Genomic DNA, 12091 nt, shown 5'->3' on the forward strand with positions numbered 1-12091 from the left:
GGGGATGGTAAGTCAAAATTCAAGATATTCATTAATAAGACATATGAAAATCTACTTTCTTGAATAATGGCACCTTCAGAAGCCATAGATTGCTATTAGAAAATTTTCAATGCTAGAGATGGGATACCTTCCCTTGAGTTGTTGGCCAGGGAAGTCCCTGTTACCTCCAAAACATTGTAGACTATTGCCAATCCCCTTGATTGACCACTGGGATGACCCAAAAGGCAAGATAGTACTGAAAAGAAGGGATGGAGGAATTTCCAGCACTGAAATATCTCACACCCTCCAAGGCTCAAGGTCAACTGTGGAAGAGATGGCAGAAAGAATGTAAGAGTAAAAGAAAGGGTACCACTCCTTACATACAGGTATCCAGACAGATTTTAGCCTCCATATCCAAGACCTCACACTGCCTACCAATACCTACACAAGACCCTCATAATAGGAGAAAAAGATGATGAAATCAAATTCAAAGAGAGACTAATGGAGAGAGGGAGGACATATAATGGACGGCAGAGCTATAAAGGAGAAAGTGGTCTAGGGGAGGAAAATACCACGGTTTATTGTCTGTGTATAGAACTTGTCAATAAAACTATATATACTAAAAAAAGAGTAGAACACAAGCATGATTTTTGTAATTAAATGGGAATTTCATGTAGTGGAATTTGTAACAGATATTTTAGCATCTCATTCATATATATATATATATATATATATATATATATATATATATATACATATATATATATATATATATAATTTAATACAGGATCTGCAACAAATATGACAATGTTGTACATTCATATATCTAAGATCATATAGTGAGAAGAATCAGAACATGTCAACCTAAAATATGACACATTTTTATAACGCTAAAGGAAATTAACAAAAACAGGAAAATTTCCCTGACCTTTTGCTATATGCCTGAAAGCAAAATATAAATTCCTGTCAAAGCATTCCCCTGTTTTGTACCATGGAGAGAACCACCTTTAATCCTGGAGATGGAGGCAACATGAGTAAGGTCTTCATGAACTAAACTTTACTGTACATTTTATCTTCCATTAATTTTCCTCGCAAATTTACTTTCCCACAACTTACCACTCTGCAGAAGATTATATCATGCTTTATTTTGTCTTCTCACTTCTCACAATTTATTGTCTTTGTTAAAATGGTATGTAAGCTCCAAAATTTAACCACCTGTATGTATCTTAATCTCTTTCCTATAAAATCCTCATGTCTGTAAAAAATTTAGGAAGTTAATACCCAACACATCACCACGGGTGAACTCAAAGCAGTATAGGAATGATTTTAGACTTGTTTACAATAAGATAATTATGTAATAATATAATTATAGCTATTTAATAAGTGATAACTTTGCTTTGCTATTTTCATTCTTTTTGTATATACTTTTCATGTATAAACTATGAATGCCATTATAGATAATAATAAAAGATTTTTTTTGCCATTTCAAATAGCAGAATACAATAAATCTACTATGTCCTGATTCAAATCACTGCCATTTTTTACCATAACTTTATTTTCCTAGCTGCTACATGGCAAGCATTTCTGTTTGTGCAGCAGGAGTGAACTAGAACAAATCTTACTGTAAATACTACAAACATCAACCACATAAAAAGAAATGAGTGAGTCTCAGAACTACATTTTCTTCTATCTGACTTCAAACTCTTAAGAGCTTTATGTTATTATAAATTATTTTCTCAAATGTGTGTGTGATTTTTTTATACATTTACTGGTTGGTTTTGAAACATTGTCTCACTATTTAGCCCAGGCTGCCCTGAACACATGATACTCTCAACTAAGCCTCCCAAGTGTACATTTACCATCATGCCCAGGCACGTGTTAATTTTGAAAGTTTCAGAGAAGGAAATAAAGATATTATTTTGCATGCCAATATACATACATATATATATGTATGTATGTATGTATGTATTTATTTATTTATCCTTATTATATTTAAGATTGATAATACAACTGCCGCATTACACAGACTATTATAGCTAAAAACATTACTCTGCAATTTAAAGCTAAGTTGAGATCAGAAATAAACAAACAGAAAAAGAGTGCAATCTTGCAGGCATAGTCAGTCCTGCCATGAAGACCCAATCTGTCTCAAGTTCTAGTTGAACTGGCATTGCTATATTTACATTTCACACGCCACCAAATAGCCACAGTGATTTTATTATTAAAATAGTAATTATATTACTCAGTCAGTATAACCACTGATAATATTCTTCCAGGCAAGTTTTCCCACACCATTAGTTAAATTGTAATTATGAAATAGATGATTTCTCTAAGTTTTATCTTCATGGATAGATATTCACCATTGGACAGTTCCATCCATCAAGCATTCCTTTTTTTCTATTTTATTTATTTATTTATTTATTTATTTATTTATTTATTTATTTATTTATTTGTGAGAGAGAAAGAGAGAGAGAATGGGCACACCAGGGCCTCCAGCCACTGCAAATGAACTCCAGATGCATGTGCCTCCTTCTGTACCTGGCTTATGTGGGTCCTGGAGAATTGAACTGAAATTCTTTGGCTTTGCAGGCAAACACATTAACCTCTAAGCTGTCTTCACCAGCCCAAGCATTCTTTTAATGTTATATTTTACTCTTTACTGATTAATTCAACTAATTTGCAACTGTTCATTATTTTTAGATACAGGAAAAAATTGCCTGGAATGAGACATTGTAGTAGTCTTAGGAATTCCTGATTGATGGTATATTAAATGTGAAAATAAGAAATTAAAATATGGAATATTTAGAGAAATAGATTCAAAGGCCTACATGTGTTATTCAAGGGACTCATGAGGCAGATACAGAAAAATTATTTAAGCTCAGGCAGGCCAGCCTGGGTAACATAGTAGGATTTTATTTCAAACTAATTTAAAGCTATGAAAAAGTCTTTGTGATATTTAATCTAATTATGCATGTGTGTGTGTGCAGTGTGTGTGTATATGTGTGCGCATACATGTATTAGTGTACTGTGAAAGGCCAAGAAGCAAAATTTTACCTAGTTATACAATGGCATAGTTTTTCTGTGATACCCATTCATATGGTACATCTCAGAAAAATCACTATTTGGCTTTGTAACACAGAATATTGACCACAGTAGGGTTAGACAAGTGCCCAAACTTGACTTCTATTTCTCATTTGTTTTCAACAAAAAACACCCAGGTCCCTGATTTGGTGAAACAGGCTATGATTACTGGTAATCTGGAGGCCTCACTAATTAGTGTTAAACTATGAGTAATGCAAGGGTTACTGACAGTAAGTAGAACTTGGAGTGATGTCTTACTTCAATGCCACACTGAAGGAGAGCTAAGGGGATAATCAAATCACTGTATAGACTATACTTCCTGAAAATTTGCAAAAAACCTTTGCTAGCACTTTAAGGCCATAAACATGCTTTCATTTGTCTTTGAAATTATGATCTTGTTTGTGTGAAGTTTAATAACAATTTCTAACACAGTCACTTTCGAAGGACATTTTCATAATCTTCTATGCCATAGCTGTTCTCATTGATCCATCTCCTATTTCAAGGAGCTTTCATGTTCTAAGCAAGCAAGCCATAGTTCCACCTTGCTAATATAGAGGTGGGGAATTACAGGTGGGAAAAAAATGAAGCTAAGAGATTTAGAAACAGTCTGTAATGTATACAGGTAAAATGACTTCTTCCTCAAGACAGTATTTGTAATTATGGCCCTCTCCCAAGATTCATACCTTGTGTTTTCTACCACAAAATTGTCATGCTTCCGTTCTAGCTGTCACTTGTCCATCCTCATCCCCTGTAACAGTATTCAGTTGTAGGTAATCTCTTCCAAAGTACTGTCCTAACCTTATGTATTTCTAGGTAAAACCCACTCTCAATGAAAATCTTAGAAAAAAAATATACTCCACCCTTCCACATGATTCACAAGATATGCGCAGATGACTCCTTTGTGGGATTTCATGCAACCCTTTCCGTTGTTTCTGAAATGTTCCTTATTAGTGAATACTCTTCCTATTTTAATAGTCTAATAGCTAAGCATGGTTGTGCACATCTTTAATCCCAGCACTTGGTGGGCAGAGGTACAAAAATGGCTGTGAGTTTGAGACCAGCTTGGAACTACAGCGTGAGTTCTAGATCAGAGTGGGCTAGAATGTGACACTACCTCCAAAACAAAACAAAACAAAACCTTATTTTTCATTGCTTCAGCAAAGTTAAAATTCCAGAACAACAATTTTCCTAATCCTTGTATCAAGATAGAATTTATAAGGCTGCCTATATGTCATAAGCCCATAGTTCACTGAACTGTGTCATCCAGAAACTTGGAAAACATATTCCTCTGTGTGTGCATTTGTGATATTAGTAGCTAAAAGAAAACAGTGAAAAATTTTAACATATTAAAGTGATATCGTAGTTCTTGAAATATACACACATTAATTTCTAACTTTAATGAGAGTTATCATAACTTAACATACATATGAAGAAAAATTAGGGCAAAATATCATTAGTAGTTGGCATGAAGGAGAAACAAAATGTAAAATTTCACTGTTTTTAGTAGAAGTCATGAGCTATATTGTCCCTTAATTCCCTTCCTAAAAACAAACCCTCATCAACAATGGAAATTTTCAAAGCAGCCACCTAATAATAAATTGTGTTTGTAAAAGTATTCAATAGAGAATTCCAGATAAGATGGCTGCATAGGTACCATGCCAAAGCAGCCTAGGGGGGAAAAAAGACCAAAAAAACTCAGCAAAATACACACTTTTACTAAAAAGTGGGGTGTATAGGAAATTGAAGCAGCAGCGGAGAAGAAGAAGTGATCCACAGCATCCAGAGCACTCACAGGCCAGCAAAAGCGGCCCCGGCAGCTCAGCCAACCACAGTGGTGGTGCACCAGAAAGCTGCCAGACTTGGCTCCAGCCGCAGAAAAAGCCGAGTGCAGGGAGCCTCCACTCACAGCAGTGCTCTTTGCAACTCAAGAAACATGAAGGGAGAGGAGCAGTGAGCAACGGAGGAGCAGACCACGAGGTAGAAGAACACGTGGAACAGTGAGAGAACTAGAGCAGCTGCGGCTCCCTCCCCTCCCCCACCACCTGAGCCTAGCTCCAGTGAACAGAGCAGCAGTCCCGGGACCAGGCCACAACAACTTGAGCGGACAGAGGGACCTAAGCAGGAGCAGAATCCGACAGCAACATCAGCAGATCTGGCACTGGTAACAGCGGCCCCAGCAATAGCAGATTCAGTAGCAGCAGCAGCGGCAGAACCAGCAGCAGCAGAGCCAGCAGTGACAGAAGTGGCAGACCCAGCAGCAGCTTCAGAGGCAGCAGCAGTAGCAGCCTCAGTGGTAGCAGCGGCGGTGGACCCAGCAACAGCAGCATCAGAAGCAGAGGTGGCTCCAGCAGTAGCAGCTACAGAAGCAGAGGCAGCAGCAGCAGTGGACCCATTAGCAGCAGCTTCAGTAGCAGTGGCAACAGACCCAGCAGAGGCAGCTTTAGCAGCAGCAGTTCCAGCAGCAGGTGTGTTGATCTGCAGGGCCACAGTTGCCAGGCACGGTTTGCCCTGCAGGAAAAGCCAGTGCCCAGCTCCAAAAATCAGAACAGCAGCCCTATGACCCAGGCAGCAACTTGACTGAGACCAAAATCATCCAAGGTAAGTGGGATTGTACCAGGGAAGGGTCTCACTTGGTCACAAGCTGACTTGGATCCCTCAACAGACCAGAAATCTTAACCTCTATGTTAATAGATGATCTGGTTGTTATAATAACTACTCTTGCATACATACTTGGGGCTGTTTTCGATTGAATGTGTAGAGTGTTTAGTTAACTTTTAGAATATACCTGTATTTTATTCCACCCAGGATACTTGAATACTCCCATAGCAGGGAAACTCAACCCATAGGAACACCTTTGTAGATACTCTGAGAGTCTTAAGAACCACACCTAACACTTTAAGCTCCTACACTGAAAATATACAACATCAAATCAATTGATAGAGCTAAGAATACCCAGCTAGCTAAAAAGTCCAAGCATTAACTTAATGCAAGATGCAAAAAATATATACATTATAACACAAGAAACATTAAAAAGCAAGACGATATAAATCCACCTAAAAGTATTAATGCATAAGAAGTGACCTCCAGTGAGAATGAGTTAGGGGAAATGCCTGAGAAAGATTTCAAAAGAATGACTGTAAATATGTTCAAAGAAGTCAGAGAACAAATCAAAGGAGTGAAAGAGGAATTCAAAGAGGAAATCAAAGGAATCAATGAAGACACAGGACACCAATTTCATGAAATAAAAAAGGCAATACAAGACATAAATAAGGAAATAGAAATAATAAAGAAAAACCAGTCAAAATTACTAGCAATGAAGAACACAGTTAATGAATTTAAAAACTCTGTAGAAAATCTCACCAGTAGAATGGATGAAGGAGAGGACAGGATATCTAAGCTAGAAGACCAGGTGGCAGATCTAATGCAGTCCAACAAAGAGAAAGACAAACTTCTAGAAAAGTATGAGTGGGAATTTCAAGATATTTGGGACACTATGAAAAGATCAAATATAAGAATTCAGGGCATAGTAGAAGGAGAAGAATTCCTCTCCAAAGGCATAGTAGGCGTCTTCAATAAAATCATAGAAGAAAATTTCCCACAAATTGGAAAAGAGGTGCCAATGCAGATACAGGAAGCCTTTAGAACCCCAGCCAGACAAACCCTGGAAAGAACCTCTCCTAACCATATTATAATCAAACTTCCAAACACACAAACCAAAGAAAAAATATTGAAAGCAGTTAGAGAGAAAAACCAAGTTACCTACAAAAGCAAGCCCATCAGGATTACAGCAGTGTTTCAATCAAATGGGCCTAGAAAACAAGCAGGGGTTGCTATACTAATATCTGACAAGGTAGACTTTAGTCCAACCTTACTCAAGAAAGATAAGGAAGGTCACTTTATATTGATTAAGGGCACACTCCAACAGGAGGACCTCACAATCCTAAACATATATGCACCTAACATGGGGGCTCCCAAATTCATCAAACAAACACTATTAGAATTAAGTTCACAGATATCACCAAACACAGTGATGACTTTAACACCCCAATCTCATCAATTGACAGGTCATCCTGGGAAAAAAATAAACAGAGAGGCATCTGGACTAAATGAGGTCATAGAAGGAATGGACCTAACAGATATATACAGAACATTTCATCCAAAGGCTGCAGAATATACATTCTTTTCAGCAGCACATGGAACATTCTCTAAAATAGACCATATATTAGGACACAAAGCAAATCTTAACAAATTCAGGAAAATTGAAAGAATTCCTTGCATTCTATCTGATCACAATGGAATTAAAGTACAAATCAGTAGCAAGAAAGGCTATAGAGCATGCACAAAATCATGGAAACTAAACAATACACTACTAAATGATGAATGGGTCAATGAAGAAATCAAGAAGGAAATCAAAAAATTTATAGAGTCAAATGATAATGAGAACACAACATATCAAAATCTCTGGGACACAATGAATGCATTTCTAAGAGGTATATATATATAGGCTTCAGTGCTTATATTAAGAAATTAGAAAAGTCGCAAGTAAATGACCTAATGCTTCACCTTAAAGCCTTGGAAAAAGAAGAACAAGGCAAACCAAAAGTTTGTAGGTTGGAAGAAATAATAAAGATTGGGGCAGAAATAAATGAAATAGAAACAAAAAAACAATCCAAAGAATCAATGAAACAAAGAGTTGGTTCTTTGAAAGGATAAACAAGATTGATAAACCCTTAGTAAATCTGACCAAAAGAAAGAGAGAAGAGACACAAATTAATAAAATCAGAGATGAAAAAGGTAACATCACAATAGATTCCAGAGAAATTCAAAAAATCATAGGGACATACTATAAAAGCATATACTCCACAAATTATGAAAATCTGAAAGAAATGGATGATTTCCTTGATTTATATGACCTACCTAAATTAAATCAAAATGAGATTAATCACTTAAATAGACGTATAACAAACATGGAGATCAGTTCATGGAGAACAGTTATCAACAATCTCCCAACTAAAAAAAGCCCAGGCACAGATGGATTCACTGCTGAATTTTATCAGACCTTTCAGGAAGAGCTAACACCATTGCTTCTTAAGCTATTCCAGGAAATAGAAAAAGAAGGAATTCTTCCAAACTCCTTCTATGAGGCCAGCATCACCTTGATACCAAAACCAGGCGAAGATAGAACAAAAAAAGAAAATTACAGACAAATCTCCCTCATGAACATAGATGCAAAAATTCTCAACAAAATATTGGCAAACAGAGTACAAGTGTATATCAAAGAGATCATTCACCCTGACCAAGTAGACTTTATCCCAGAGATGCAGGGATGGTTCAATATACCCAAATCTATAAGTGTAATACATTATATAAATGGGTTGAAGAATAAAAATCACATGATCATGTCATTGGACGCAGAGAAAGCATTTGACAAAACTCAACATCCCTTCAGATTAAAAGTCCTTCAGAGACTGGGAATAAAAGGAACATATCTCAATATATAAAAGATGTTTATGACAAGCCTACAGTCAACATATTACTAAGTGGGGAAAAACTGGAAGCTTTTCCACTAAAATCAGGAACAAGAAAAGGGTGTCCACTGTCCCCACTTTTATTTAATATAGGTTTGGAAGTCTTAGCCATAGCAATAAGGCAAGAGACACACATAAAAGGGATACAAATTGGAAAGGAAGAGATCAAGTTATCATTATTTGCAGATGACATGATTCTATACATAAAGGACCCTAAAGACTCTACTAGCAAACTGTTAGAGCTGATCCAAACCTACAGCCATGTAGCAGGATACAAAATAAATACACAGAAATCAGTAGCCTTCATATATGCTAACAACAAACACACAGAGGATGAAATCAGAGAATCACTCCCATCCCAATTGCATCAAAAAAATAAAAATAAAAATAAAGTACCTTGAAATAAACCTAACCAAGGAAGTAAAGAATCTCTACAATGAGTACTTTAAAATACTCAAGCGAGAAATTTCAGAAGACACTAGAAAGTGAAGAAACATCCTTTGTTCCTGGATTGGAAGAATCAATATTTTGAAAATGGCAATCTTACCAAAAGCAATCTACACATTTAATGCAATCCCTATCAATATTCCAAAAGCATTCTTCATGGAAATAGAAAAAACAATCCAAAAATTCATTTGGAATAACAAAAAACCTCTAATATCGAAAATAATACTGAGCAACAAAAAAGAGGCTGGTGGCATCACCATAACTGATTTTAACCTACACTACAGAGCCATAGTAACAAAAACATCTTGGTACTGGCACAAAAACAGACATGTAGACCAGTGCAACAGAACAGAGGACCCCGATGTAAGCCCAAGTAGCTATAGCCACCTGCTATTAGATAAAAATGCCAAAAATACTTACTGGAGAAAAGACTGCCTCTTCAGCAAATGGTGTTGGGGAAACTGGATATATATCTACAGAAGGATGAAAATAGATTCTTCTCTCTTGCCATGCACAAGAATTAAGTCCAAATGGATTAAAGACCTTACATCAGATCTGAAACTGCTAGAGGAAAAAGTAGGGGAAACCCTTCAACATATTGGTCTTTACAAAGACTTTCTGAATACAACCCCAATTGCTCATGCAATAAAACCACAGATTAATCACTGGGACCTCATGAAATTATATAGATTTTCACTGCCAAGGATACAGTGTAAAAAGCAAAGAGCCAACCTACATAATGGTAAAAAATCTTCGCCAGCTATGTATCTGATAGAGGATTAATATCTAGGATATAGAAAGGACTCAAAAAGTTACATAATAAGGAATCAAACAAGCCAATCAAAAAATGGGCTATGGAGCTAAATATAGCATCCTCAAGGGAAGAAATACGAATGGCATTTAAGCATCTAAAAAAATGTTCTACGTCACTAGTCACCAGGGAAATACAGATTAAAACTACATTGAGATTCCATCTCACTCCTGTCAGATTGGCCACCATCAAGAAAGCAAATGATCATAAATGTTGGTGGGGATGTGGAAAAAGAGGAACCCTTCTACACTGCTGATGGGAATGCAATCTGTTCCAGCCATTGTGGAAATCAGTGTGGAGGTTCCTAAAACAGCTAAAGATTGATCTACCATATGACCCAGCTATAGCACTCCTAGGCATATATCCGAAGGAATCATCTCATTTCCTTAGAAGTACGTGTTCAACCATGTTTTTTTGCTGCTCAATTTATAATAGCAGGGAAATGGAACCAGCCTAGATGTCCCTCAACCTATCAGTAGATAATGCAGATGTGGCACATTTATACAATGGAGTTCTACTCAGCGGTAAAGAATAATGAAGTTATGAAATTTGCAGAAAAATGGATGGACCTGGAAAGTATTATACTAAGTGAGGTAACCCAGGCCCAGAAAACCAAGTGCCCCATGTTCCCTCTCATATGTGGATCCTAGCTGCAGATTATTGGGCTTCTGCATGAGAATGAAAACACTTAGTATCAGAGGCCAGTAAGTTAAAAAGGAGACATAAAGGGAAGAGAAAGGAAGGGAGGAGGATACTTAATAGTTTGATATTGTATATATGTAATTACAATGATTGTAATGGGGAGGTAATATGATGGAGAATGGAATTTCAAAGGGGAAAGTATGTGGAGGGGGGAGGGAATTACCATGGAATATTTTTAATAATCATGGAAAATGCTTATAAAAATTAAAAATTTAAAAATAAATAAATAAATAAATGAATATTTTTTAAAAAGAAAAAAAAAACTATTCAATAGGATTGTAACTCAACCCATTAAGGACCTGATTGACATAATGAGAAGAGCCAACGTTTGAAGACATCTAGTCTAGTAGGGTAGATGTGAATCATTTATTTAGTTGTATTGTTCATTACATATAGTTATTGGTTATTGAGCTTACTGTATAAACATCTAGGGATCTTCAAGGAAAATGGGTACAAAATCCTTATCCTTACAGGGAAATACCATGGGTCAATGTTGAAAGATAAACAGTGAAGAAAACTATATGACAATTGCCAAATTATTGGTATGGAAAATACTGGAGAAAGTAAGTACACCAACAACCCATCACATGAAAGAATGAAGTGAAACACCATCATTTAAAAAAATCTTTAATTATGGAGAATGGAATTTCAAAGGGGAAAGTGTAAGGGGGGAGGGTATTACCATGGGATATTTTTTATAATCAGGGAAATGTTAATAAAATTTATGAAAAGATAAAAATAAAAAAAAATCTTTATTTATTTGCAAAGGAAGAGATAGAAAGAGAGAGAGAGAGAGAGAGAGAGAAGGAAAGAGAGAGAGAGGAAAAGAGAATGTGTCCACCTACACCTCCTGTCACTGCAAACAAATTCCAGATGCATGTACAACCTTGTACATCTGGATTTATGTGGGTATTAAGCAATTGAACTGGAGGCTTTGCAAGCAAGCACCATTAAGCACTGGGCCATCTCTCTAGCCTGAGGATCTATCATTTTCTATTTTTCATGGAATGACACCAAAGAGTACTATCTCCTCTAAATCCTAACATAACAACTAAGGGGAATAAACATAAACACTACTTGGGAAGAATTACGGGGAAGAATTTATTTTGTATAAACCCAGGGGAGTTCCAAAGAACAGTGTACTAGATAATGAAAGTGGGAAGGCAAAGCTCTTGTTAAACAAGTGCAACCCATATGTTTAGAGGTTCTTAATTAGGTCAGAAGCCCACCTCCAGTACTGGAACACTGAAACTGTGATTCTCTAGGGAGGACTGGTGTTTGAAGCAGTATGTTCAAGATGAACTTGTAGCTTGAGTCTGGCCATATACTTTATTTCTTCTTGTTTTCTCTTGAAATTCAGCATCTAATAAACAATATGTAGAGCTAGCTTGAAATATGAATGGATATGAATGGATATGATGGAGGGTGGACTACTGACTGAAGGAAGACACAGTTGTGCACAGTAATGGAACTGGAGTAAATATGTCTGTTATGTATTGAGTCTGGATGGAGGAAAGGACATCTCAATGAAAGGAAGCTTATC

Source organism: Jaculus jaculus, chromosome 4 (genome assembly GCF_020740685.1).
Source record: "Jaculus jaculus isolate mJacJac1 chromosome 4, mJacJac1.mat.Y.cur, whole genome shotgun sequence".
Classification (NCBI taxonomy): Eukaryota; Metazoa; Chordata; class Mammalia; order Rodentia; family Dipodidae; genus Jaculus; species Jaculus jaculus.